This window comes from Stegostoma tigrinum, chromosome 13, assembly GCF_030684315.1.
Source record: "Stegostoma tigrinum isolate sSteTig4 chromosome 13, sSteTig4.hap1, whole genome shotgun sequence".
NCBI classification, from domain to species: domain Eukaryota; kingdom Metazoa; phylum Chordata; class Chondrichthyes; order Orectolobiformes; family Stegostomatidae; genus Stegostoma; species Stegostoma tigrinum.
In genome coordinates this window covers 20,620,322-20,648,263 of record NC_081366.1, presented here as the reverse complement: position 1 = coordinate 20,648,263, position 27,942 = coordinate 20,620,322, and the positions used below count along the sequence as shown (strand labels likewise).

The window sequence follows — 27,942 nt, the reverse complement described above, 5'->3', positions numbered from 1 at the left end:
AATCAGACTTTATGTTCTTTCCATCAGAATCTCATTTGTTCTGATTTTGCCGTATGTTCCAAACTGACTCAATAAAGCCCACATTGATAAGGGGCTGGGAAGATTTCACTCAATAGTTCTCATCTCATAGAATATAACTTTTGTTTTCTTTGGGTAATGGCTTTTACGTTCTTTTGTGAAAATTACTTTGGCAGCCTCTTGTGAGGATGTTCTGTGACCGCAGTAAATCAAAATTAAAACTGCTGATCTATCAAGCTGGGTTTCACTCTAAAATCTGACTTGTCCAGTATTACCATTAGCTGGGGTCAGAACAAGATATCATGTAGCGAGCAGCTGGAAAGTGAGGATGGAGTCTGTATCCTGGGTTGGGAAAGCTCCTAGTAGACTCACCATCCTGACTTCTCCCAAGTTCTGCGTAGCATTGAAAAATTCAAGGCTGAACTTTCTGATAGGAGGCCAACTGAGGACATAAATGCTGACCTAAGGGAAACTTAGTTCTGTCAATGTTGAGATTCAATTAGGCGGGCAAGTAAACATGACGTGCATGCCTGGAGCTTGTTGGAGAGTGGATCTCTCCTTCTTGGACATCTTGCATTCAACAGAGGGACACATTGGTGGCAGGGAATCCACTCTCAAAATGATAACACTGTTGTCATCTTCTCCCTTCAATGATCCTAACCATCTGATCTTTCTTGTGAGCCTCCAGTGATGCTCATCCTTCTTAAACCCACTGCAGGATGATTGTGCTTAGAGCTGCGGTGATGCTGACCATCAGGATTCCAGCCTCTGACTTAATGACTAAAATTTTCTGCAAATGTTCACACCAGCCACACACACCCCATGCCTCCCCGCCCCCTGCCAAACAATGGCAGCCAGCTTTCTTTCTGATTGGGATTTAATCCCTTTGGGATTTCAGGGAATTGCTTTGGCAGGAAGCCATTGAATCTCCAGATGGTGGATGGACCTGCCATCATAACGTTAAAATTGTACTCCCTCAGTTCCAATTAGCTAATACCATGGCCATTCCACATACCTGACTTTTTAATTACAGAGCCTGCAGGAACCAGTTTTAGCTGGGTCCCTTCTCACTCTCTTCTATACAATGACTCATTGTTAAATTGTTAAATCAGTTAAATTGACGGTTGTTCCATGATGTAAGCTCTGGGACATTGCAGTTTGTGGATGATGCTGATGCCACAACAGTGGATTGCATTTATATTTCACTTTTAATGTACCAATATGTTCTGGATGTGAGTTTGCTTGCTGAGCTGGAAGGTTCGTTTTCAGACGTTTCGTCACCATTCTAGGTAATATCATCAGTGAGCCTCTGGTGAAGCGCTGGTGTTATGTCCCGCTTTCAATTTAACACCAGCGCTTCACCGGAGGCTCACTGATAATGTTACCTAGAATGGTGACAAAACGTCTGAAAACGAACCTTCCAGCTCAGCAAGCAAACTCACTTCCAGAACCTCAACCTGAGCTACAAATCTTCTCAAAACTTGCTGGTACCAATATGTCTGAGATGTTTCATAGAAACATTATCAAACAAAACGTGGTATTTTACGAAACAGAAGCAAACTACTGTGGATGTTGGAGGTCTATAGAAAAATAAAAAAAAACAGAAAATGCTACAAAAATTAGCATGTCTGTGGACAGAAAAACAGAGTTAATAATTTGAGTCCTATATGACTCAAAATGTTAACTTTTTTCTCTTTCCACTGATGCTGCTGGATAATCTTATATCATATAGGAGAACATTTTGTGATTCAGTGGTAATATCCTTGTCCCTGAGCCAAGAGGCTCAAGTTCAAATCCTGCCTGTTCCAAAGGTGTGTTATAACATCTCTGAGCACGGTGGTTGAAAACTTATCTGAATATTGTGACGGGTTATAAAAAGCCTCATCAAAGAGGCAAGGTTTTAATGAGGTCCTTAAAAAAAAGGGAGAGGTAGAGGTGCAGACAAGTTTTGAGACAGAACTTAAAATCTTGGATCTGATGGTATAACCTTCATTTGGTGGCTCAGTTAAAGTTGAGGATGCACTGGAATTCAGAATTAGCGAAGGGAGGTGAACTCAAGGATTTGTGGGGCTGTAGGAGATTACTGTGATAGAAAGGGGTAAATATATGGAGGAATTTGAAGGCAAAGATAAGAAGTTCAAAATTATCAGGTTCTGTGCGTGTGTAAAACACTACGTTGAAATTTGCTAAACAAAATCGAATTGTAGTTTTGTATTTTGCACAGAGTCAGAGTTTGATAAGTCTACTGAGTTATTTTCTTATTTTCGTTTGAAATGAAGCGGAGAATATATTTTCTATCGAAAATTTAATGGACTGGTACATCTGGCTCAGTCTAAATTTGGATTTCAAACCTGACAGGCTTTTAGATTTATCAATTTGCCAGGCAATGCATATGTCATAACATTTCCTGACATCCCCTGGCAGCATCTGCCCATCAGCGCTGGCTTGCCGACTGCCGGAAGAGCTAAGCAACTCTCCTCTTGCTGTGAGAAGCAGTGCAAATAGAACAGCTGAGATTGATCCTTATCTCAACACCCAGAGTGGACACATTGCACTTTCAAATCTTTTTGCAGTGGTGATTGGAAGAGTGGCAATTTAATTCTCTGCAGCTACCCTTTTCGGCCATCAGAGAATAGCATTGATGGGCTCCAATTCACAATTACCATATCGGTGGTGTTTGTTTGTCATATCATCGGAGTTTAGGAAACTGCAGAAGAAAAATTTGCATGGATACATGTGCAATTTGTGCACTGTAGTGTAAACGTGTGGATTTATTTTGGCACCCTGTAATCCTGATAAATTTGCTACGAACCTTTTCCTTCCCTGTCAATTGATTTCCTTCTCTTCCAAAAATCATTGGTTTGATTATGATGTAGTGTGTATCGCATTTGACCAAATACTGCAAACTCAAGAGAATACAGAAAATAATAATCCTTTTTTCCATGTAAATTAACTCACCAATAATAGAACATAGAACAGTACAGCACAGGGATGGGCTCTTCAACCCACAATGTTGTGCCGAATATGAAGCCAAATTAAACTAATCCATTCTGCCTGCCCTTAGTCCAAATCCCTCCATTCCTCACGTATTCATAAGCCAAATTAAAAGTCCCTTAAACGCCCCAATTACATCTCCACCACCACCTCAGCAGTGTGTTTCAGACTCCTATCACCCACTGTGCAAAAAAAACTTGCCCTTCACGTCTCCTTTGAATTTTCCCTCTCTCACCGTAAATGCATGCAACCTAATCAAGGTAACAGATCAGCTCAGCTTGGTTGGTCATTATGTCACCTAAATTTTTAAATTCCATACCGACTTGAACATATAATCTGGACTAAACCTTCAGCCAAGTACTGAGAAGGTGTCAATGATTTGCTCTGATGATTCCTGCGGATAGAAGAACTACCTCGCACTAATGGAAAAACAAGAAGATATATTCAGAACGACAACCTTTAAAAAAATCAGAAACATGTTAATTAGTCAATTAACTCATTTCACAGTGGGCATTCTTGCTAAAAGTGACTCCCTCATCGACTGACATTGCAGTCATTTCTATGCTGCTTCAATTTTGACCTCTTGAGCATCCCTGATTTTGGAAGAGTCTATCATTGGAAAATATGCTTTCACAAGCATTGGACCTAACCATAATAAGAGACAAGGTGTAGAGCTGGATGAACACAGCAGGCCAAGCAGCATCTTAGGAGAAGGAAAGCTGATGGTCTGGGGCTAGATCCTTCTTCAGAAATGGGGGAGGGAAGGGGGTTCTGAAATAAATAGGAAGAGAGGGGGAGGCAGATAGAAGATGGATGAAGGAGAAGACAGGTGGACAGGAGACAGACAGGTCAAAGAGGTGGGGATGGAGTCAGTAAAGGTGAATGTAGGTGGGGAGTTAGGGAGGGGGTGGGTCAGTCCGGGAAGGATGGACAGGTCAAGGGGGCAGGATGAGGCTAGTAGGTAGGAAACGGGGGTGGGGCTTGAGATGGGAGGAGGGATAGGTAGGAAGAAGGACAGGTTAGGGAGGCAGGGACATATCATTGGACCTAACTTCTGGATTACCCTCCTTAAACGCTTCCATCTTATTTTCATTCACACTTCTTTATGTTCCTTCTCAAAACTAACTCGTTAACTAAGGCATGGTCACTTTTCCTAATGTTTCCTTATGTAGCTCAATGTCAATAAAATTCCGATAAAGCAGTCTGGGATGTTTTAGTTCATTTGAGGTGCTATATGAATGCAAGCTGTCATTTTTGCAGCCCCTGCATTTCAATGCAATTCACTATTTGTGAAATGCTTTGGGAAATCTCACAGATGTCGTAACACAATGTAAATGTAAACTCTTTCTCCTACTGAATGGTCAGGTTTAATTCTTTGGTTTTAACACAATGTGATTGTGGCCTAGATTTCACAAGAGGAATAATGGTGAGTCTAACGAAGTGTGGAGCTGGATGAACACAGCAGGCCAAGCAGCATCTTAGGAGCACAAACGCTGACGTTTTGGCTCCAGGCTCCTAAGATGCTGCTGGGCCTTCTGTGTTCATCCAGCTCCACACTTTGTTATCTCGGATTCTCCAGCATCTGCAGTTCCCATTATCTCTATCATGGTGAGTCTCTCAGTATTCAGGAGTTTACACTGACAAGCAGTTTCTGGCATATTGCACATGTGTGGTTCGATCAGGAAGTTACTGTCCAATTTGTTTTGCTCCTCCACATGCTTGGTTTTACTGATACCCTAATACGAAATTTGATTTTTAAAAAAAATCAGCGGTGTGAAGCTTCAGTACCTGCCCATGAAATAAATCAACAGATGATGTCTTAATTACTGACAAACAATCTTTCTGACATTGGAAGTGTACTTTTCCCAACGTGAAGTCTCATTCCTTCACATTTTAATTATTATTGAAGATTTAAAAAACTTTGTTTACAATATATTAACTTTCTTTCTCATTTCCACCTTTATTCCTTGATTTATTTTGATTCACGTACAATCAAATTGACTAAAAAACTTCTTGGATTAGACAAAAAATAAATCTGCTGATGTTGGAAATCAGAAACTAAAACTAAAATTGCTGGAAATATCTCAACAGATCTGGCAGCATCTGTAGAGAGAAATTGGATTTAACATTTCGGGTCCCTTCTTCAGAACTGGTGCAAATACTCGCGAAATGTCTGCTAGACAGCTGTAAGCATAGTAATTATCAAGTACCATTTATTTGCCAACCACAAAATCCAGAGCATAACCACTAAACTGAATGACAAACTGTGGTTACTGTTAGAGAAGGTGATGTAATAACATTTGCTTTATGGACCTGCCATAACATGAATTAACGTCACTGATAGAATTTTGGTACAAATCTTTTCAAGCATTTATGTGCAAAGAGTGAATAGACTGGCAACTGGCAGACAGCAAAACCTGGAGAGAAAAAAAATGATTCACTCAAAGAATCTGGGCAATGGTTCTGATTTAATTAACATTAAACAGGTCACAAAGGAGTACAACACTTATCAGAAGCAAGGCAGACCCTACTGATTTACTTCTGGCAAATAAAGCATTGTTACTCCTCTGCCTTTTCTTGATTCAGATGTACAGGTGTCATATCTGTTTGTCTTTCTGGTTCTATAGCACTGTAAATGACTGGAATTGATTTTACACACAAATGCAGCCATCCCCCACTCACTACATTATGCTAGGGTGGGAAAAAATCTACTTTTAATGGGAAGCTGCTTTAACTTCTGCTTTAACTCTTTTTAAATAGACTTTACAAATAGTTTGCTTGCTTTGCTGGGTAAATAGACTGTTTGTCTTGCTTCAATAGACAGTCTGCATTTTCTAGAGGCAAACACTTGGGAGAAGAACAGCAGCATGGCAAAGCCGGGCTGTACTTGTACAGTGACATTTGACTGCTGTATCTATTCTCGAGAGGACAAGAAAATAAATCACTATGAACTAATGTGTTTATAGACCAAAGACTACAGTATCGACAACTTCACAGCAATGTTCTAAATCTAGCAGTCTCAGCTCTAAGCCATTCCCAATGATGCAAGATGTGTTTGTTTAAACAAGGACCTTCAATAGGTGAAACAAAATCAAATAGACAGGAACTAATTTCTACAACATAAAGTCAGCATTAAGCCTGAAGCAAATTTTAAAAAATGAAAACGTGTTTCAGCATTTGATCAACACTCTTTAACTTTGCTATTTTGTTATAAAAACTGAAAACCTTTATATTATTCATTTTCAGGGAGAAATGCTCAGGCGCTGCAGTTTCAAAGTTGAGGCCTCATGGTCTTATTGTGAAATTATGAACTTAGGTATGTTTATGGTATATTTTCCTCTTTTTTAATGGAGACATATGTATGCATTGCTTACAACATAATTTGTAAAGGTTGATCTGTAAAATAAAAGATGTTATTTTAATTTTTTACCTACACATAATGTGACAGTAAAAATTGGGCAGAAGTCCATCTAAGTTTCAAGACAATTTTCATTATCATTGGGCAGAATCAGCACGGATTTCTGAAAGGGAAATTATGTTTGACAAACTTGTGAAGAGATTTTTGAGAATGTAATTTGCAGAATTGGTGGGGGTGCTAGCAGATGTGATTATTTTAGATTTTCAGGCTTTCAATAAAGTCTCATACAAGAAGTTTGTGAACAAAATCAGAGTACGTGGAATTGAGAGGATACACTGGCAATGCATGTGAATTAGTTAATGGGCAGAAAACAGGGAGTGGCAATAAATGGGTCATTCTCAGCTTGGCAGACTGTGACAGGTATGGTATCTGAATGATCAGTGCTTAACCAAAACTATTCCCAATCAATGTCAATTATTAGGTTGTGGGGATCAAAAGTAACAAATCTCATATCTAGTGGCATGGCCTGTAGGTGCAACAGAATAATCTTGGGTGATTGGGCATGGGGTTTCAGGTATCAAGCGTGCCAAAGTGCAAGGTACAAGGGTAAAAGTTACCATGTTAAGGGGGTTTAGGGTGGGGTGGGAGATATTTGGCCCAGTTAGGTGAGTTGGTGGGTGGTGAGGCCAAATCCTGTCAGGATGACTTGGAGTGTCTCATGTCCCAAGTGTGCGTCATCAGGTTCAGATTGTGTGATGAGTCAACTCTTGGAAGTTGGGGGGCTGTAGAAATGTTGGGAAAGGGGAGGTTGAAAAAAAAAGACCAAACAGGTAGATGAGAGTAAACTGGTTGATGTGGTGTATATGGATTTCAGCAAGGTGTTCGATAAGGTTCCCCACAATAGGCTATTGTACAAAATGCGGAGGAATGGAATTGTGGGAGATATAGCAGTTTGGATCGGAAATTGGCTTGCTGAAAGAAGACAGAGGGTGGTAGTTCATGGGAAATGTTCATCCTGGAGACCAGTTACTAGTGGTGTACCGCAAGGGTCGGTGTTGGGTCCACTGCTGTTTGTCATTTTTAGAAATGACCTGGACGAGGGCGAAGAAGGATGGGTTAGTAAATTTGCAGACGACACTAAGGTCTGTGGAGTTGTGGATAGTGATGAAAGATGCTGTAGGTTGCAGAGAGACATAGATAAGCTGCAGAGCTGGGCTGAGAGGTGGCAAATGGAGTCTAATGCAGACAAGTGTGAGGTGATGCATTTTGGTAGGAGTAACTAGAAGGCAACGTACAGGGCTAATGGTAAGATTCTTAGCAGTGTAGAAGAGCAGAGAGATCTCGGTGTCCATGTACACAGATCCTTGAAAGTTGCCACCCAGGTTGACAGGGCTGTTAAGAAGGAGTACAGTGTTTTAGCTTTTATTAATAGAGGGATCGAGTTCCGGAACCAAGAGGTTATAGTGAAGCTGTACAAAACTCTGGTATGGTCGCACTTGGAGTATTGCGTACAGTTCTGGTCACCGCATTATAAGAAGGATGTGGAAGCTTTGGAAAGGGTGCAGAGGGGATTTACTAGGATGTTGCCTGGTATGGAGGGAAGGTCTTACGGGGAAAGGCTGAGGGACTTGAGGCTGTTTTCATGAGAGAGAAGAAGGTTGAGAGGTGACTTAATTGAAACATATAAAATAATCAGAGGGTTAGATAGGGTGGATAGGGAGAGCCTTTTTCCTAGGATGGTGACAGTGAGCATGAGGGGGCATAGCTTTAAATTGAGGGGTGAAAGATATAGGACAGATGTCAGAGGTGGTTTCTTTACTCAGAGAGTAGTAAGGAAATGGAACGCTTTGCCTGCAACGGTAGTACATTCACCAACTTTAGGTACATTTCAGTCGTCATTGGACAAGCATATGGACGTACATGGAATAGTGTAGGTTAGATGGGCTTCAGATCGGTGCGACAGGTCGGCACAACATCGAGGGCCGAAGGGCCTGTACTGTGCTGTAATGTTCTATGTTCTATGTTCTATGTTCTGACATTTCCAAGTTTGTAAATGATCCAAAATTAGCTGCAAATGTGAGTCTTTAAGGGGAATTAGATAGGGTAAATAAATGGGGCAAGAATGTAAACTGGTAGATTGTAATGTGGAAAAGTGTGAAGTAATCCAGTTTGATAGGAAAATTAAGAGGCAGAGTTTTTCTTAGACAGTGAGAAATGTAAAGTATGAATATTCAGAGGGACCTGGGTGTCTTTGTTCATGAGTCACCAAAGCCCTTCTATAGGAAAGATGTTGTTAAACTCGAGAGGGTGCAAAAAAGATTGACATGAATGTTGACAGGACTGGAGGGTTTGAATTAGAGGGAGAGGCTGAATAGCATGGGGCCTTTTGCCCTTAAGTGTCAGAGGCTGAGGGGTGACCTTATAGAGCTTGAAAAAATATGAGGAGCTCTGATAGGATGAATAGCCAAGGTCTTTTCCTTGGGTGTGTGAGTCCAAAACCAGAGGGCATAGGTTTAAGGTGAGAGGGAAAATATTTCAAAAGGGCTTGAGAGGTAACTTTTTCATGCAATTACATATGTGGAATGTGCTGCCACAGGGAAGTGCTGGAGGCGGGTATAATTACAACATTTAAAAACATCTGGGTGAGTATTTGAAGTGGACCGGTTTTGATGGACATGGCCAAATGCTGGTAAATGGGACTAGGTCAGATTGAGATGGCTGGTCAGCGTGGAGGAGTTTCACTGAAAGGTCTGTTTCTGTGCTGTATGACTCTATGATTATCATGTAGATGCAGCATGGAATAAGGAAGGCAAATAGCATGTTGCCTTTGTTTCAAGAAGATCTGAGAGCATAAGTAAATATAACTTGCTGTAATTGTATCACCTTGCAAAGACCACACCTGGAGTATTATGTAGAGCTTAGGTGTCCTCACCAAACAAAGAATATAATTTCCATAGCGGGAGTGCAATGATGTTCAACAGACTGATTCCAGGATGAGTGGGACTGACGAATGAAGATTAGGAGACTGGGCCTGTACTCTGTAAAGTTTAGGAGAATGAAAGGCAGCTCCATTGAAGCATACAAAATTCTGATGGGACTTGACAAAGTAGATGCAAAAAGGATGTTCTCCTGGTCAGGGAGTCCAGAACCCAGAAACATCGTCTCAAAATAAAGGGCAAGTCATTTAGCACTGAGGTGAAGAGGGGCTACCTCACTCAACCGGTGGTGAATCCGAAATTTTCTACCTCGAAAATCTGTCAGGGCTTAATTATTAAGTGTGTTCAAGACAGAGTTCAAAAGATATCCCGATATAAAGATATCAAGGGATATGGCGATAACACTGGAAAATGTTTTTGGTACACACACCCAGTAACAATCCAGTTGAATAGCAAAGTAGGGTCAAGTGGCTGAATAGCCTATTCCTGTTCCTATTCCCCCTGTTTTACTTTTACAAATAAAATTCGGCTTTCCTCTAAGGTTTGGATTCTTTGCTATTCAGGCTGATAAAAAAAATCTCCTGAGTCAGCAGCCTGAGCATTCTCCTCAGTTTAAGGTGGGGGTCACTAAACACAATGTAAGCTCTGGAAAGACTGGGAAGATTTAATGTCAGGTTATCCAACCCTTGGAAGCAGATTGCAGGTGGTCATGTAGGATTGGTGAACATAAAGGTGACTGGTTCGGAGGCCCATCCTGGTTTCCTGAAACTGAGATTTGGTCACTTTTCAAACTATTAAGCCCAATGACCCTCACCTTATACACTGCCCTCCTACTCTCCATACACCTTCCATCCCAGTCATGACCCTAACTCACTTCACATGATTCAATATACTCTCATGTCCTCTTTGGTCTATCCACTTCACTTCGTACACCCATACCATCTGGGCTCATACCTTTACATATCCTCTTAGCCTTCTCCACAGCAACTGAAATGCACAATACAGAAAAGAAAACTCTCATTTATGAAACTCATTCGACAATTTTAAATTTTTAGTGTTCAATCTGTTATAAAATAGAGTGCTTTCCTGAGTTGCCACATTAAATGATTTACTTGCCTCTTTGAACTGTCAATCAAAATGTTAATTACTCTATCATAAGTACTTCTGGGGTGTTTATAACTCAGCCAAGCATTCATAATGACATCAGTTGTAATAATAGTTGTTGGGAAATGTCAATGAATAGCTAATAAAACTGTGCCACAGATGGTGTCAGAGATAATAGGAACTGCAGATGCTGGAGAATCCAAGATAACAAGGTATGAAGCTAGATGAACACAATCAGAAATGCTAATGAAGGGTCTAGGCCTGAAACGTCAGCCTTCCTGCTCCTAAGGTGCTGGTTGGCCTACTGTGTTCATCCAGCTCCATACCTTGTCATCATTTTGCCACAGACGGTAATGTTTGTCCCCCAACTGACATTACGTGGCTTGTCATTCAAAGCAGTCCGTCAGAAGACTTTTTTTCAAAAAGTGACAACTTCAACCCATTTATTTTTATGCTTACAGGGCTTGGGATATAAAAGGAACTTATCTACTCTTCACTGCATAATTACTTTACTTCCACACCACAGGTTAAAGCCCTTGGAACCAGAAAAATGAAACTTATTGAATTTATCACTAATTGCAAATTACACTGCTGACTTCAGGTTTCTCACTTCAGTGATTCACTCGACACTGAAGCTTACCAGAAAAATTGGGTTATTTCAGAAATGGCGGCAGAACTTCTTTATCCACATCAAATCTGTGCATTTTATTACTTCTGGAGTTGGTCTAATTCTGTGAAAATCCACTCTATAATCTCTGTGATTGTTTCCACTATTAAGAATAGAATTGAATCCCTGTGGACACAGGCCCTTTGGCCCAACAAGTCCACACTGCCCCTTAAACTGTCCCACCCAGACCCATCCCCCATGACCCATCTAATCTACACATCCCTGGACATTATGGGCAACTTAGTATGGCCAATCCACCTAGCTTGCACATCTTTGGACTGTGGGAGGAAACTGGAACACCTGGAGGAAACCGACACAGACATGGGGAAAATGTGCAAACTCCACACAGTCAGTTGCCTGAGGGTGGAATTAAACCCAGGTCCTTGGACGGTGAGGCAGCAGTGCTAACTACTGAGCCACCACGCCACCCCCAGCCACCATTAAATCCAAACAAAAAAATTTACCAACAGTCTTTCGCTAGAAAAGTGCACCTTTTATATGCATTAATGTTGTCGTTTATCTTTGATTGAAAGGTAATTATTTTAGGCTGTCTGATTTCAGGAACTATCAGGTCATTGAACAAAACTTTCAAGTTCAAACTGTAACAAACCCATTGGTGAAAATATATCCAAAAGAAGTTGTAATTGATTTACAGCTGGTCCAGCATTTCACGTTTGGAAAGCACAAAATGTTCACTTTGGAAATAAGTCCAAAGCAGCAAGGAACAAACACTGAGTTGATTTATTACTGTTAGCGGTTACTTTCCTCAGACCAATTAGGAAATGTTTTCCCTACAAAATACAGGAAACCCCAGAGATACGGGAATGCTGAAGGTAAATTCAGAGATTGCAGAAAAGGAACGAGGCACATTAACAATTGTGGTGTAGTAGTTCGGTCAACAGCTAAGTGCTCTACTGATAAATCAATGCTGTATAAATATAACAGAAGCACAATTAGTCAATTCTTGAACCACTGACTGACCAGAGTTGGATGAGTAATCAATTTAATGAGTTGGTTAAGTAGTCCCTTTGCCATTCCACATTCTTTCTTATTCATTCAATCACTTTCTTATTATTTATTCTTTCAGAAATGCTGCTTAAATCTGAAATCTCACAACCAGCATCCTGAGATTTACAAACCTGAAAAAGCAAGCTCCATGTATTAAACACATCTTGCACTAGACTCAAGTTTTTAATTAAAAGCTGACTTATAGTGTGAAGTCTTTAATTAGGAGCAGACAGCAAGCGTTTTTATTCTGGGACACACTGCCGTAGCACAAAATAAGTGTATAAATTGAAGACACTTTTCATATACCTTGCAAGTAAACAGCTGCATAAATTGTAGTATTTAATTACTAGCATTAGTAGCAACCTTTAATCTTGTAAAGCTATGTGTCTTTTATCACATTATTTGTGTATACAAAATTTTAGTTGATGTAATGTTAGCTCATTGGTGCAACACTGCCTTCCTGTTGGAATCAAGAAGTACGAACGTAATGGGAATCAACAAACATGGTAGCTCAAGGCAACCATTATTTTTCATGGTGCTGATTTATAAGTATTTAAACAGTGTTGCTTTGGAAGGAAAACTTCTGCTGAAGTCACAAACTGTGGGCAGCATGGTGGCTCAGTGTTTAGCACTGCTGCCTCACGGTGCCAGGGACCTGGGTTCATTTCCAGCCTCGGGCAACTGTGTGGAGTTTGCACATTCTCCCCGTGTCTGCGTGAGTTTCCTCTGGATGATCTGGTTTCCTCTCACAGTCCAATGATGTGCGGGTTCGGTGGATTGGCTATGCTAAAATGTATGTAGTGTTCAGGGATGTATAGATTAGATGGGTTGTGCAGGATGGATCTGGGTGGCATGTTCTGAGCATCAGTGTGGATTTATTGGGCTGAAGGGCCTGTTTCCACACTGCAGAGGTTCTATGATTCACAAAGTAGGATATCAAAGTTGTTTGTACAGGTGTGTGGTAACTCTATGGCAAAAGAAATTGCCTTGGATCAATGAATTATGTGGTCCCTGCTCTGTAAAGCATATACTGTTCTTGTGCAGTGATAATTTGGAACGCAGATAATTTGGATTCAGGTCCCCACCAGAAAATATGAGTCCAGTGTGACAAAGTGGGACTAATACAGACAGTAATAAAGATTTGATGGTCCAAAAGGCCTCTTCTGGATTGTATGATCCAATGATGGGGATGTGTTTTCCTGCTGAAGGATATTTCTCACTTTGCTGAAGAGAAGCATGGTGGAAAGAAGCTCAGGTTAATTCTAATCACTCTTTCACCACATTGAGCATCAAGGCTCATTGCTGGCTTTAATCTTTGAAGGATGGTTATTCAGGCAATCTTGAATTAAACTTCATTGAATTGAACCAGTTTTATTGTCACACATCATGCAGCAAGATGGCACCAATTACCTAACCTATGCCTCGAGGAGAGAAAATATTCATTCCAGGGTGGCTGTGTTCATTTTAATACATCTGTCAATTCGGATGGCCTGACCAATGGCCTGATCTACTTCAGAGAGACACCTAAGCAACTGGGTGTTGCTGCATCTTTGCGATTGTTCCAGGTCAGTCGTAAGGGCCAGTTGCTATTTGATAACCGAAAGCACTAAAGCATGCAGGGAATTCAAGTGGCTGAGGAAGAAAGGAAACTGAAAATACTTGTCTTTGTTTTATTGGTCAGAAAATGTTACAGCAGTTTCAGAAAAAAAGGAAGAAATGTTGTCCCCCCCCACCTTATTCAATCAATTTGTACTGTTCACACTTAGTCACTGCCAATGGTCACCTTACACTCACCTGAGGCATATTTTCTTGGGAGATTCGTCTCCTCCATTGTCATAACTCCACTGGATGTCTGGCTAGAATTTGGTTTAAATGTGTAAATGCACTTGCTCTATGGGGGCTCATTTCATAAATGATTGTTGTATACAATCTAAGCTGGCCATATAGTTTAGTACAATAGGGATGGATGTTGTGTTGTTAGAACTGTTATATTTCCTATGACATATGATATCCTTCAGTTGGAGGTAAACAATATATTTGAAAAGTTCAAAGCTCTCCCAAGTTATTTCCTTAGCACAGAATTGACAATCAGAAAATGTTTCTTGTTTTCTCAATCCAAACTAAAGCTCCCCTGTTTGAGGCAGCACACTTGCTTACGTAGAAATCCAGCTACGATTCATCAGTGATTCATTTTGTTGACCCAGATTCTGTACAATGCTCAGAATCCCTCTTAATACAAATCGTTTGATCACGGCTTTGTACCTCCAGTCATTTCTAGGATATTCAGTCATGCTCTGAAAAGCACATGGGTGACACAATAAAAATTACAGCCAGGCTATTTAGCATTGAAACATGAATGTACTTCTTTATTCCTCGTGGAAAAGTCGAACAGAAATTGGAATGTTTCCTTAAAAGGTTGTGAATTTTGGGAAAGTTGGATCTTTGAAGATGTACATCAATCCATTTTTGTTCTGTAAATATATCAAGGAGTTTACAGCGAAACATGGTTAAATGGAATTGAACTACAGGTAATCTATAAGCTAACTGACTGGCAAAATAAATTTAAGAGGCTGAATATCCTACGGTTCTTCTTATGTTTCATAATATTAATAAATAGCATGATCACGACGGAGTGAGATGAGTTTACTTCATGATTCTGCAACTTACTTCTCCCAATGAGAGCTATTTTCAGTTGTTTACCTGTGTCTTTTAAAAAGTAAGTCAGTTTTCAGTATAACTAATTAATTTCCACTTAATTCTAGCATCACTCATCTGTTTTCCAAGAATCTTAAATGGAATTTAATTAAACCTCCTGAAAATCTGAGTCGACAATATCTACTCAATTGTTCTCAAAAAAGCAATTTAGTTAGCCCCTGAAAGAATTCCAGGAGATTTGTGAAGCGTGACTCGTTTTATCTAAATGCATGTTGACTATTAAGTATGTTTGTTGTTGTTTTGCTGACAGAAGTTGTTGCCAATTTACTTGGTAATTTGCAAGTCAAACTTAATTTCATAGAATCTCTACAGTGTGGAAACAAGCCATTGGGCCCAAAAAGTCCACATTGACATGCCTCCCCCCATCATCCTCTGCTCCCTCCAACTAACCAACACATCCGTGGCCATAACACCTGACCCGAGTTTCAGCCCAAAGTGTTGACTTGCCCACTCCTCTGTTGCAGTCTGACCGGATGTGTTTATCCAGCTCCGTGTTTATTGACTCTGGCTTCCAGCACCTGCAGTCCTTACTGTCTCCTAACCTGCACATCTTTGTGCTGTGGGGAGGAAACCAAAGCACCCAGGGGAAACTCATGCAGACACTGGAAGAATGTGCAAACTCCACACAGACAGTTGACCCAGGCTGGAACTGAACGCTGGCACTATGAGGCAGCAGTGCTAACCACTGAGCCTCCATGCTACTCAGGAAACAAATGGGCTTTTCCTGACAATCAGCATTGGATTTGAGGTCATTAGACTCTCTATTCAATATTTTTATCCAATTCAATTCCACCATCTGCCTTGGCAAGAATCAAACTCGAGTCTCCAGACCATTACCTGGGTCTCTGGATTAACAGTACAGTGATAGTACCACCAGGCTATTGTTTCCTCAGTAACTGTACTGCTTTCATACTAACATGACCTAACAATCTGAAACTGTCATCTTACGCTCTCCAATTATTGTTATATGCATAAATAATATAAATGAAAATGTGGAAGGAATGCTAAGTAAGCTTGCAGATGACACCAAGATGGATAGAGTGCTTAACAGCAAAGATAGTTGTAGGTTACAGGAAGATATAGAAAGCAGAGCAGTGACACATAGTATTTAACCCTGATAAGTGTAAGGTAATGCACTTTGGAACAAACAAGATGAGGGAATATTTAATGAAAGGCAGAACAATGAATAGCTTAGAAGATAATGCTTTTGGTGACTCCCTATTCAAATATAATTCACATATTTATAGAAAATCATTTAATCACAGAGTGGTTACAGAAGGAGCCTATTCAGTCTATCTTGCTCTTTATGGGAGCAACTCAGTCCATTTCGTCATCATTTCCCCATTATCCAGCAATATTTCTTTTCAGATAATTTTCCAATTCACTTTTGGGGTGGCACAATGGCTGAGCGATTAGCACTGCTACCTCACAGCATCAGGGATATGGGTTCGATTCTAGCCTTGGGTGTCTGTATGTGGAGTTTGCACATTCTCCCCATGTCTGCATGGGTTTCCTTTTGGTGCTCTGGTTTCCTCCCACAGTCCAAAGATGTTAGGTTCAGTGGATTGGCCATGATAAATTGTCCATGGTGTCCAGGGATGTGAAGGCTATGTGGATTAGCCATGGGAATGCAGGGTTGCAGGGGTAGGGTAGGGAGGTGGGTATGGGTGGGCTGCTCTTTGGATGGTTGGTGTAAACGCGATGTGCCAAATGATCTACTTTCGTACTGTAGAAGTTCTGGAATTATTTTGAAAGTCCTAATTGTGGAGATTTGAGCACTAAAGTTATGATAGTCTAGTAGGATGCTTGTGGCTTGTGTGAATTGGGGAATGGATTTTGTATCTTGGCAGCATTTGCATTTGTGATGCTCAAATGCTTCGCACTTAGATCTGGGAAGAATGTATGCGATGTTTATTAATATTTTGCTGCAGGACCTATTTGTATTTATGGACCTACAACACATATAAGACAGTAGATTCTTGAATAAATAAAAGACTGAATAATCACAAAAACTGTGAGTCTTTTGAGAGCGGAATACCAGAGAATAGGTATTGGAGTTTGTTAACACTGTTTCTACCAGTGTGGAAGTGCTTCTTTTTGGAGAATCAAAATAGGATAGGGAGGGTTGGTGTCAAGTATGTGAGTACTCAAAGGAATTGTAAGCCGGCAAGAGTAGTCTAAGAAGTATCCTGGAATCTGGGAACAGTGGGAGAGGAGGTCACAGATTTCTCGGAGAAGAACAGGGGAGGTGTTTTGAATTTGATTGAGAGATAACTCTGGGTGTGGAATGCAAGGGGGCCCATAGCCTATGGGAATGGAGGAGCAGAAGGACCTCGACGTATGTGTGTACAGAATGTCAAAGGTGGCAGGATAAGTGAAGAAAGCAGTAAATAAAGCAGATAGTATTCTCAGCTTTATTGATAGGGCCATAAAGTATAATAGCAAAGAGGTGATGTCGACTCAACGAGATAATTGTTAAACCTCAGCTGGAATACTGTGTATAGTTGTGGGAGTCACATTGTAGGAAAGATGCAGAATGGCTTACTAGAATAGTTCCAGGTACAAGAAACTTCAGCTCTAAGAATAGATTGAAGAAGTTGGGACTGGAGAGAAGGCTGAGCGGGATGTCTCCTTGAGGTTTTCAAAATCATGAGTGGGCTGAACAGATTTGATAGGATGAAACAATTTCTGCTTTTAAATTAAACAAGAACAAGTGGGCAGAGATTTAAAGTGACGTGCAAACAAAGCAAGTGTCAGAGTCATAGAGGCCTAAAGCACAGATAGAGTCATTGAATAGTCAGAAACAATGTCTTATGAAGAGTTTTGACTTTTGAAAGAAAGGAGGGGATTTCAAGTGGCTGAAAATCACTGCTGTCGGAGCACACCAAACTGGTGTTATGTTGGTTGAAACTGAAGGAGGTGGAGCTGGAAATTGGTCTCTATTTCAAGGAAAATGTCATAGTAGGATTGGATTTCCTGATGTGAGAGAACACTTTCCCACACAATGAGTTGCTAGAGGTTGGAATGCGCTGCCTGGAAATGTTTTTGGGGCAGTTCAATTGAGGCATTCAAAACGGCATTGCTGGTTATTTGGGTAGTCATGGCAGTCAGGAATGTGGGGAAATAGCAGGAGATAATAGAATTGGTGCAGGCACAATGGGTTATGTCTGCACTACAATGATTCTACAATTTTGTGAAGAACTGTTCCTGAAGTGATCCTGAGATATTTAGAGGTGCACTTTCTGGAGGGCTCCAGCAGTGGTAATTTTGAGGAGGATAAGTATTCCAAAAATGGACTTAGATCTCATGCTGGCTGCTTTAGAAATTTCAGTCGTTTCCCTGCCTATTTTTGAGTTTTGTGCACGTTTAGGAAACAAAATAAATCACAGCAAATGCACAATATTCCCTTGAAGATGGCTACTGGAGGATGAACAGGTACGGATTTGAACACAAAATGGAAACGGAAACTGTCTAAAAGATGCGGAAGCAAAAATGTGGGGGTCAGATCAAGAACTGCAAAAGGTGGGAATAGTATCAATCATAGGGAAGTATAGTAAAGGTACGAGAGAAAAATGAGAAACATAATGAATAAAGCTCTGGGGATGTCAAAGAAGTGCCAACAGGGAACATATACTCCTTCAATTGCAGTAATCAAGTCTAATTTTGCAGATGCCCTGGATCTCTGGTCATATGATTGTGTTGAGAGATGCTCATTGCTTCCTTCCATTATACAATTTTTAAGTACACACCTTTTTAACAATTGTTTCCTATCTGCTCTCTCAACCTCTGTTCAGAGATTTTTTAAAATATTATTTCATACAGCTTCATTTAACTCTTTATACAGTTTTCAATATGTTAATTTTCAGCAGATGCTGAAGTGACATTATTTATTATGTTGTTACCTCAGTAACTATGAATTTTTATCCAAATTGCTTTTGCCAATTTTCTCCAAAAATCAACTGAAGCTTAGTATCCACTGTTATCAAGCAATCATTCTGCCAACTATGTACTTGATGCCCATTGGCATCATATGCTGCTCAGCAAGCCAGCTTGTCAACTTGATGCCGACTGGCACCACACAATCATTGTTCTAATCAGTATTTAAACAGCTCATATCCAACCATTCACTGACAAAGTGCTGACTAGTTGGCAGTGTTTTTTTCACAGTGTTTCTTTTACTCTGTATTTTATTTTGCAACTTGCTGAAATATTTGATTACAACTTCCCTGTATATAGTTTCCTCCTTTGTATAGTCTAATTCTGTTGATGAAATTCTCAGTGTAAATTAGCTCCTTTCAGAAAAATAGAGTTCTGCTGCATACAAAGATATGAAGCAAGCTGATGAATAAACAGACATACCATGTTACGTACAGTGTTTATATTACACATACACATCATACAGCAACTGGAATAAAGCAGTAATCTCAAGTTTAAAGTTTAGACAAAGGAAAATGATGAGGGACATTGTATCAATGTAGTTGCACCTGGTTTGGCAGATCATCAAGATGATATCATAAATGTTTTGCAGTACCATAGAGCCAACAGTGGAAAATATTCCTCTCTTGTACATCAAGTAAACCCTTGTACTAAAGGCCATAAAAATAGAAAGGTTACTCTATGGGGAGCACCTAGAACCACATTTGTGGAAACTCAAGCAATAGCGCATTTCACTTCATATGCAATTAACTCTGCGTAAACATTAATCTCAAACAGAAAACTTCCAAAGGGCCAAACCATTTCCCATTACTCAATCAGCAGAGTTTCTGGAGTGCAACATTTTCCCTCTCTGGGAATATTGCTATATTTGTCTGAAGCATTATCTCAAAAAGTTTAGTGAAACATATTTAAAATATATGAATGCCCTCTGGTCTAATTTAACAGATAAATGTAACTGATTCCCACCACCTAGAATTCTTATAGGATTTCTCATCATTTCCAAATTCGAAAGAATCAACCCTCTTTTAGGAGTATGGCTCACAGGGTGTTACTTATTATTCCAGACCATGAAGAGAATTCTGTATTTTATGTTGCTGAATGAGGTAATATCAATCAATCTTAGTAAAAGTGAATAGTTTTAATTTTAGGTGAAAACCAATTAAGCAGTTTCATCTTTGTTCAGTCTCCAGATTTGCATATAGACAACCATCACTTGCTTGAGGGACCAAGATCCACGATAGATTGTTAAAGAAGGGATAAATGCATGAACAAAAACATCAGGGAGTTTAGCATTAAGCAAAAACTGCATATACCATTAGTGGTCTGGGCTGAAACTCTGAACTAGACTAATGCCATAAAGTAATATCCTACCAGAAATCCAGATTTGTAAGAAGCCAGTGTGAAATTGAGTCGCAATTCTCAAGCTCTGATTCTGTGACCATTGTTTCCTTTGGGGATCACAGCCTTCTGAGAAGGCACAGTGGTTGATTGACCTGATTAGCCCACAGGAGAAAGGAACTACTTGCCAGATGTGTTGGTGGGGGTGGAGTAGAGTTGGAGAAAACATCCCTTAAAAGATAGACACTCAACTTAGCCAACTTCAGCTATTTAATCAAATACCGTTTCTTCACAGCAAGATCTGAACAGGAAATTCTTACTGATTATTTGATCATGTATTTTGCATCCACATTTACAAGGCTGGGCCTAATAAATGTCAAGTAACATTTGTGCAGCATAAGTGTCAGGCAATGACCATCTCCAACCAGACAGAATCCAACCACATTCTTTCTCTTCAACAGCATTACCATTGATGAATCCTTGACAATCTTTCCTTATAACCAGAAATTTAACCAAACCAGTCATTTAAACATTGTGAAGACAAAGGAATGAGATAGAGATGCCAGTGTTGGACTGGGATAGACAAGGTCAAAAATTATATGGCACCAGGTTCAGTCCAACAGGTTTATTTGAAAACACAAGCCTTCAGAGCTCAGCTCCTCAGGAAGGAGCTGAGCTCCAAAAGCTTGCATATTCATCTCAACCTGTTGGACCATAGCCTGGCGTTCTATGATTTTTGATCTTGATAAATGCAGATCAGTGACTGAGAATTCTAAGACAAGCATCTCATCTCCTCAAAGCCTGTCCAACAGGCACAAATCATGATTTTAAAGGATATGTTTCACATTCCTGGAAGAGTGTAGTCCCAAAAACACAAAAGGAATTCAACACCATCTCGGATAAAGCAGGCCTCTCAAATGGCACATCAGGTCCCACCTGCATTATTCACACCACCAGCAGCAGTGTGCACAAACTACAAGATGCACTGCAACAACTTATCCGGATTCCTTCGGCAGCATCTTCCACAGCTGCTAACTTGACCAACTTAGCTGGCGCTTAGAAATAATGTCCACTGAAAGTTGCTCTCCAAATTACCCACTGTGCTTACAGCACTGTGGGTCCGCCTACATCATATCACTGCAGCAGATTGAAAGGGCAGCTCATCATCACCTGGCAGTTGGAGATGTGCAATAAATGCTGGCCTTGCCAACAACACTCACACTCTATGAATGAGCAAATAAAATGGTGTGCACAGTTTGGCAGGATTCCAAAATGTGGAACCTACTGTCCCATTGGGATAGCTGATATGACTTATGTTGATACATTTAAGGAGAGATTAAATGGAGAACACAAGGAAAGAGATTAGACACATATGTTGATCAGGTGTGATGAAGTTAGGTGTCAACAGGCTCATGTGAAGTATAAAGACTAGAACTGCTCTGTTGAATGGCCTGTTCCTGTGCTTGAAATTCAATGTAAAAATGCAGAATAATAATATCTGTATGAAGCCTCTTGTAGAACTGCAAATCGTGCAAAATATTTTAGATTATGCAGGGATCATAACATCTGCTGCTATAATCATTGAACTTCACTATGAAACTTGAGTAAAAGCCGACATCTGAATTTTAAAACTATAATAGCATAGAAAGAACTATAATTCTGTGCTCACCCTTAAAAATCATTTGGACTGCAGCTTACCTGAAATTAACTTGTCTTTTACTCTGCTTCAGATCTATCTCAGTTCACCAACAGGCCTACACTCTCATTATTGTTCCACCACTGGTACCTGTAATACAATCAAATTAAACAAGTAGGATTGGTTTACATTGCTTTAGCTCTTTTAAAATGTATAACATATTAATTTTGAACACAGAATTAGGAATCAGCCATTGCACCATTCAATGAGATCACGGTTGATTTAACTCCATTAGCATATGAGAGAAATCACTGAATGAATGATTGCAGCAGAAAATAAAACATTTGTCTGCTTTCATACTAGATAGTACAGTTCAAATGAATAGTGTGAAACCCCCTTTATTTGTGTGACAAAAATCTTCAGCATTCTACTGGTGCTGTGTAGTAATTCTCATAACAAAAAAGCAGGGACCTCACATGAAGGTCAGAAACGTCAATTCGTAAGATATCTCAATGTCTTGTTAAAGGTAGAATTTCCTTCATTGTCTCACGAGCTAAAAGACTGCTCAGATATAGAATTCCAAAACTGGATGTGCCTGATTCTCAGGTTCCAGTATAATCAAGCATAATGTTTGCAAGTATTCAGTGAGTGGCAATGTACTGGTGTCCACAAGGAAAAACTCACTAATAATGTACAGAAAATAGTGTGGAGTTCTAAGAAGTAAACTTTCTTTTGGTCAGTGCAACTTAACAGGCCAGAAAGTTAAGGAATGTTGGGCAGTCCATCAAGCCACTCGCACATGACTCTCAACCCATCCACCGTCACCCTTCCTTCCACCAAATATATCAATAATGCTGCCTGTGTCCATCTTTCTGCCACTGCGCTAATGACTAAAATTTCCAACAGAGACAGTGCTGCAGCACATCACTGAGTAAATGCCAGGACTAAAACCTCAGAATCTGTTGGCACCTAAGTGTTTCGCCTCTTAGTCTGGCACCAAGCAGCAGAAGGCATATAAAAAAGCCTCAAATTGGAGGCCAAATGATGTTCACAACTGGTTGGATTATTGCCAACAGTCAGGCAACCGAAACCTTTTCTGTTACATTTCAAGTTTATTCAGAACACTTTAGGCCATGTTTTCCACAAAAAAAAAATTTAAAATCAGATTTCTGTAGCTTTTGTAACCAATGACAATCAGGATATTGGCTTCTTGAAGCTGAAATTCATGGTCCTGACTCAAGTATAAGAAATTATCCTGAGCTATAGTTTGAAAGGAGACCTCTTGCTATTTCTTTCTTACTGAAGGGCTTGCAATGATGCTATTCAAACAGTTCTGTAGACTTACAGGTTTCATACTGGGAGTGTTATTCAGGCAAAAACTAGAAAAGTCCGTTCAAGGGTCACTGTAAGAAAATCCATCATACTGATCACTGAAAATTTAACATCATCTGCATCTCTTCATTAAATCATTTGTGGTTTGGGTGAAATAACAATTCCACTCTGACAGGAAATATAATTTTGCAGTTTATAAAAATTGGCAATATGCTTTAACTGGATAGTACTGTTCCTTTAAGTCTAGTAGAACAGATTTCTCTAAACAGGCAATAACAGGTTATCCAGCCTCTGAAAAAATGTGAAATGATTTTTCAAAGGACTGAAGAGGTGATTTCTCTTTATTATCAGTTCAGTATCAGTGAAAGGCTGATCACATGAAATGTGATCCAGGCAAATGAAAAGTGATAATTACAATGGTCCACTTAACTGGAATTATACATCAAATTCCACTAGTTACAGTAGGATTATGAAATGCCTTACATATTTTTTGCAGTCTCTAATCAGAGAAAAGGCTGAGTTGTTAAAAGTCTGACCTCTGCTGTCATTTACCAGACCAGGACACCCATTGTGCTGGCATAGAGCATAAAATTAAATTAAGCTGACGATCTGCAACATTGTGTGAGTCATTAATAATTCAAATAACTGCACTAGAAAACATTTTATATTGTGTGGTCTAATTTTTTAGGCAAAGCTATGTTCAGTAAAGTGAGGAATGTCAGAGCTAGAGCCACATTCAGGTCACTTCTAAATGAGATAACAGGATGGGTTGACTTCAGTTCTGTTCAGTTCTGGGTTTTTTTTGCCCACATCAACTCATCTAGCAATGAAGATCATAAATTAAATGTTAACCATTGCTTCTTTTATTCTCTTCTGAAAAGATTTCTTAGCTCTAACCTCAAGGGGTACAATGCGATATCTCTAAACTCACACTAATTACTTGTCGAGATTTTACAGGATGAATTAAACATTCCTCCTCACTGCCATGGCGAATGTTCAGAGGTTGTTACTCTGATTAAAAGCAGGATCAACTGCCTCATGTATTATCCTGGTAAATAAACCTTGGGCACATCTACTGAGTCACTTGAAAATGAAGGACTCACATTTGCAGGAGTCCCACTTATCTGACAGAAATTTGAAGAAGTCACTTCACATGTCCAATGACAAAAGCTTTAACTCAAAATTGCAAGGTCTGGATAATTAATGTTCTAAAAGAGGGAGCTTCATAAATGGGTTCTGGTACCGTGAGCTCTGCTTCTCACAAGTCTTTTCTTCTTGTCCCATGCTTTTGTAGGTCTTTTCCCCTCTTATTCCATGTTGACAGTTCTTATTGCGGGGTCATGATAATTTATGAACTTTTAGATGTGGCCTCAATGGGAAAATGTTTGTGAAACATTGTATTCAGGACATTTCTCTGCACCTATAAGGTTGCCAACCTCTGCTAAAAATATGAAAATTGAGCTTACATGTTTTCAGGAAAGAAATAATTTACCTTTGCATTTACATCTGGCCTTTTAGAACATGATGGCAGATCCAAAAGGACTTTCAGGCAGTCAATCATGCAATATAGAATAATACATATATAATCTGTGCAGAATATGGTCTCCCAAACAGCACTGTAATAACAAGGAGTTGTTCCGGTTTCAATGTTGCTGGTTTAGAAATAAATTTTAATGAGGATACTCAGTGAAACCCTTCGACCCGAGTCCACACGAGTCCAAAACAACCATCCAACTATTCTATATAAGAAAGTGTGGAGCTGGATGAACACTGCAGGCCAAGCAGCATCCTAGGAGCACAAGATGCTGCTTGGCCTGCTGTGTTCATCCAGCTCCACACTTTGTTATCTTGGATTCTCCAGCATCTCCAGTTCCCATTATCTCTGATCTAACTTTTCTCATCCTGTTTTCCAGCACTTGGCTCATTGACTTGTGTGCCTGAGCATTGCAAGTACACAACTAAATACTTCTTAAATGTTATGAATGTTTCTGTCTCTATCAACCACACACCAACTCTTTGACACTGTCATGCTCCGTCAGTACAGCAATGGAATTTCAGCCTAGAATTTGTGTTCATGGAACTGGATTGGAGCTTCAACCTGTTCATTACTTTCTGTGTAAGAGATGAGTGCATTACCAGTACAGAATCCCTACAGAGGGCACAGAACATAGAAAAGTACAGCACAGTACAGGCCCTTCGGCCCACAATGTTGTGCCGTGGATTAATCCTAATCCAAAAATAGAATAACCTAACCTACAATCCTCTCAATCCACTGCTGTCCAGGTGCATGTCCAGCAGTCGCTTAAATGTCACGAATGACTCCACTTCCACGACAACCACTTGCAAACTATTCCATGCGCTCACAACTCTCTGGGTGAAGAACCTCCCTCTGACATCTCCTCTATACCTTCCTCTCAACACCTTAAAGCTATGACCCCTCATGGCAGTCAATGCTGCCCTGGGGAAAAGTCTCTGGCTATCGACTCTATCCATGCCTCTCATTACCTTGTACCCTCGATCAGGTCACCTCTCTTCCTCCTTCTCTCCAGAGAGAAAAGTCCGAGCTCAGTCAACCTCTCCTCGTAAGACAAGCCCTCCAGTCCAGGCAGCATCCTAGTAAATCTCCTTTGCACCCTCTCCAAAGCCTCCACATCTTTCCTATAATAGGGCGACCAGAACTGGACACAATATTCCAAGTGTGGTCTCACCAGGGTTTTGTAGAGCTGCAGCATAACCTCGTGGCTCTTAAACTCAATCCCCCTGTTAATGAAAGCCCAAACACCATATGCTTTCTTAACAACCTTATCCACCTGGGTGGCAACTTTGAGGGAGCTATGCACTTAAACACCAAGATCCCGCAGTTCCTCCACACTGCCGAGAATCCTGCCTTTAATCCTATATTCAGCATTTAAGTTCGACCTTCCAAAATGCATCACTTTGCATTTATCCAGGTTGAACTCTATCTGCCATTTCTCAGCCCAGCTCTGCATACTGTCAATGTCTCGCTGAAGCCTGCAATAGCCCTCGATACTATCAATGGCACCTCCAACCTTTGTGTCATCAGAAAACATGCTAACCCACCCTTCAACCTCCTCATCTAAGTCATTTGTAAAATCTACAAACAGCAGAGGCCCAAGAACAGAGCCCTGTGGGACACCACTCAGCACTGACCTCCAGGCAGAATACTTACTATCTACAACCACTCTCTGCCTCCTGTCAGCCAACCAATTCTGAATCCAGGCAGCCAAATCACCCTGTATCCCATACCTCCTGACTTTATGAATGAGCTTGCCGTGGAGAACCTTATCAAATGCCTTGCTGAAATCCATGTACACCACATCCACTGCTCGACCCTCAACAACCTGTCTCGTGACTTCCTCAAGGAATTCAATAAGATTTTTGAGGCATGACCTGCCCCTCACAAAGCCATGCTGACTCCCTTTAATCACACTATGCTTCTCCAAATAGTCATAAATCCTATCCCTCAGAATTCTTTCCAAAACCTTGCTGACCACAGACGTAAGACTGACTGGTCTGTAATTTCCAAAGATTTCCCTATTCCCTTTCTTGAAAAGGGGAACAACATTTGCCTCTCTCCAATCTTCCAATACGACTCCCGTGGAGAGCAAGGAAGCAAAGATCTTCGCCAGCAGCTTAGCAACCTCCTTTCTCGCTTCCCGGAGCAACCTAGGATAAATCTGGTCTGACCCTGGGGGCTTATCAATCTTAATGTTTGCCAAAATTTCCAGCACATCAACTTCCTCAATCTTGATCTTTTCAAGCCTGTTTTACTGCTCCTCAAAGTTCTCATTCACAACAAGGTCCCTTTCCTTAGTGAAAGCCGAAGCAAAAAACTCATTTAGGGTTTCCCCCATCTGCTCAGACTCCACGCACAAGTTCCCTACGCTATCCCTGATCGGCCCTACCTTCTCCCTAATCATTCTCTTATTCCTCACGTATGAGTCGGATTCTCCCTAATCCTTCCTGCCAAGCCTTTCTCATGCCCCCTCCTGGCCCTCCTCCTTCCAAGCAAGCCTGTAATCCTCTAAAGCTGTGCCAGACCCTTGCTTCCTCTACCTTACATAGTCTGCCTTTTTCTTTTTGACAAGAAGCACCTCTGTACCCGTTATCCAAGGCTCCTTAATCTTACCCCTTCTTACCTGTCTCAGAGGAACAAATTTATACATCACTCGCAACAACTGCTCCCTAAAGGGCCTCCATATGTCTGCTGTGCCCTTTCTGTGGAACAATTGCTCCCAATCTGTACTTCCCAACTCCTGTCTGATAGCATCATAGTTTCCTTTACCCCAGTTAAATATCTTCCCCTGGTAACTGCTCCTTTCCCTTTCCATAGCTATGGTAAATGTGAAGCTGTTGTGGTCACTGTCACCAAAGCGTTCTCCCACCACAAGATCTGACACCTGTCCTGGCTCATTGCCGAGCGCCAAATCCAAAATGGCCTCTCCCCTCGTCAGCCTGTCCACATACTGAGTAAGGAAACCCTCCTGAACACACCTGACAAAAACGGCTCCATCCAAACCATCTGCACTAAGGAGGTTCCAATCAATAATGGGAAAGTTGAAGTCACCCATAACAACAACCATGCCACGTTTGCACTTTTCAACAATCTGCCGGCCTATGAGTTCTTCGATCTCCCTACTGCTATTTTGGGCTCTGTAGAAAACCCCCAGTTAGGTGATGCTCCCTCGCTGTTCCTATCTTCCACCTATACTGACTCAGTCGGTAAACCTTCCTCGGCAACCTCAGCCCATACCACCTCAGTAGATGAGTCCTCATCAAAAGTTCTTTCAGCCACCGTTATACTGTCCTTGACCAACAAAGCCACACCTCCCCCTCTTTTACCACCTTCCCTGACCTTGATGAAAGATCTAAACCCTGG

General features: G+C 40.6%; 1 protein-coding gene across 1 annotated transcript in view; it reads right to left on the bottom strand.

The window, feature by feature from the left end:
• Positions 1-27,942, bottom strand: part of LOC125458215 (teneurin-2-like) — a 2,666,206-nt gene that overhangs the window by 984,369 nt on the left and 1,653,895 nt on the right. Inside the window, exon 12 of the mRNA XM_059650601.1 lies at positions 21,773-21,860. The gene's annotated coding sequence lies outside the window, so the exon portion shown is untranslated. The remainder of the gene's footprint in view (positions 1-21,772; positions 21,861-27,942) is intronic.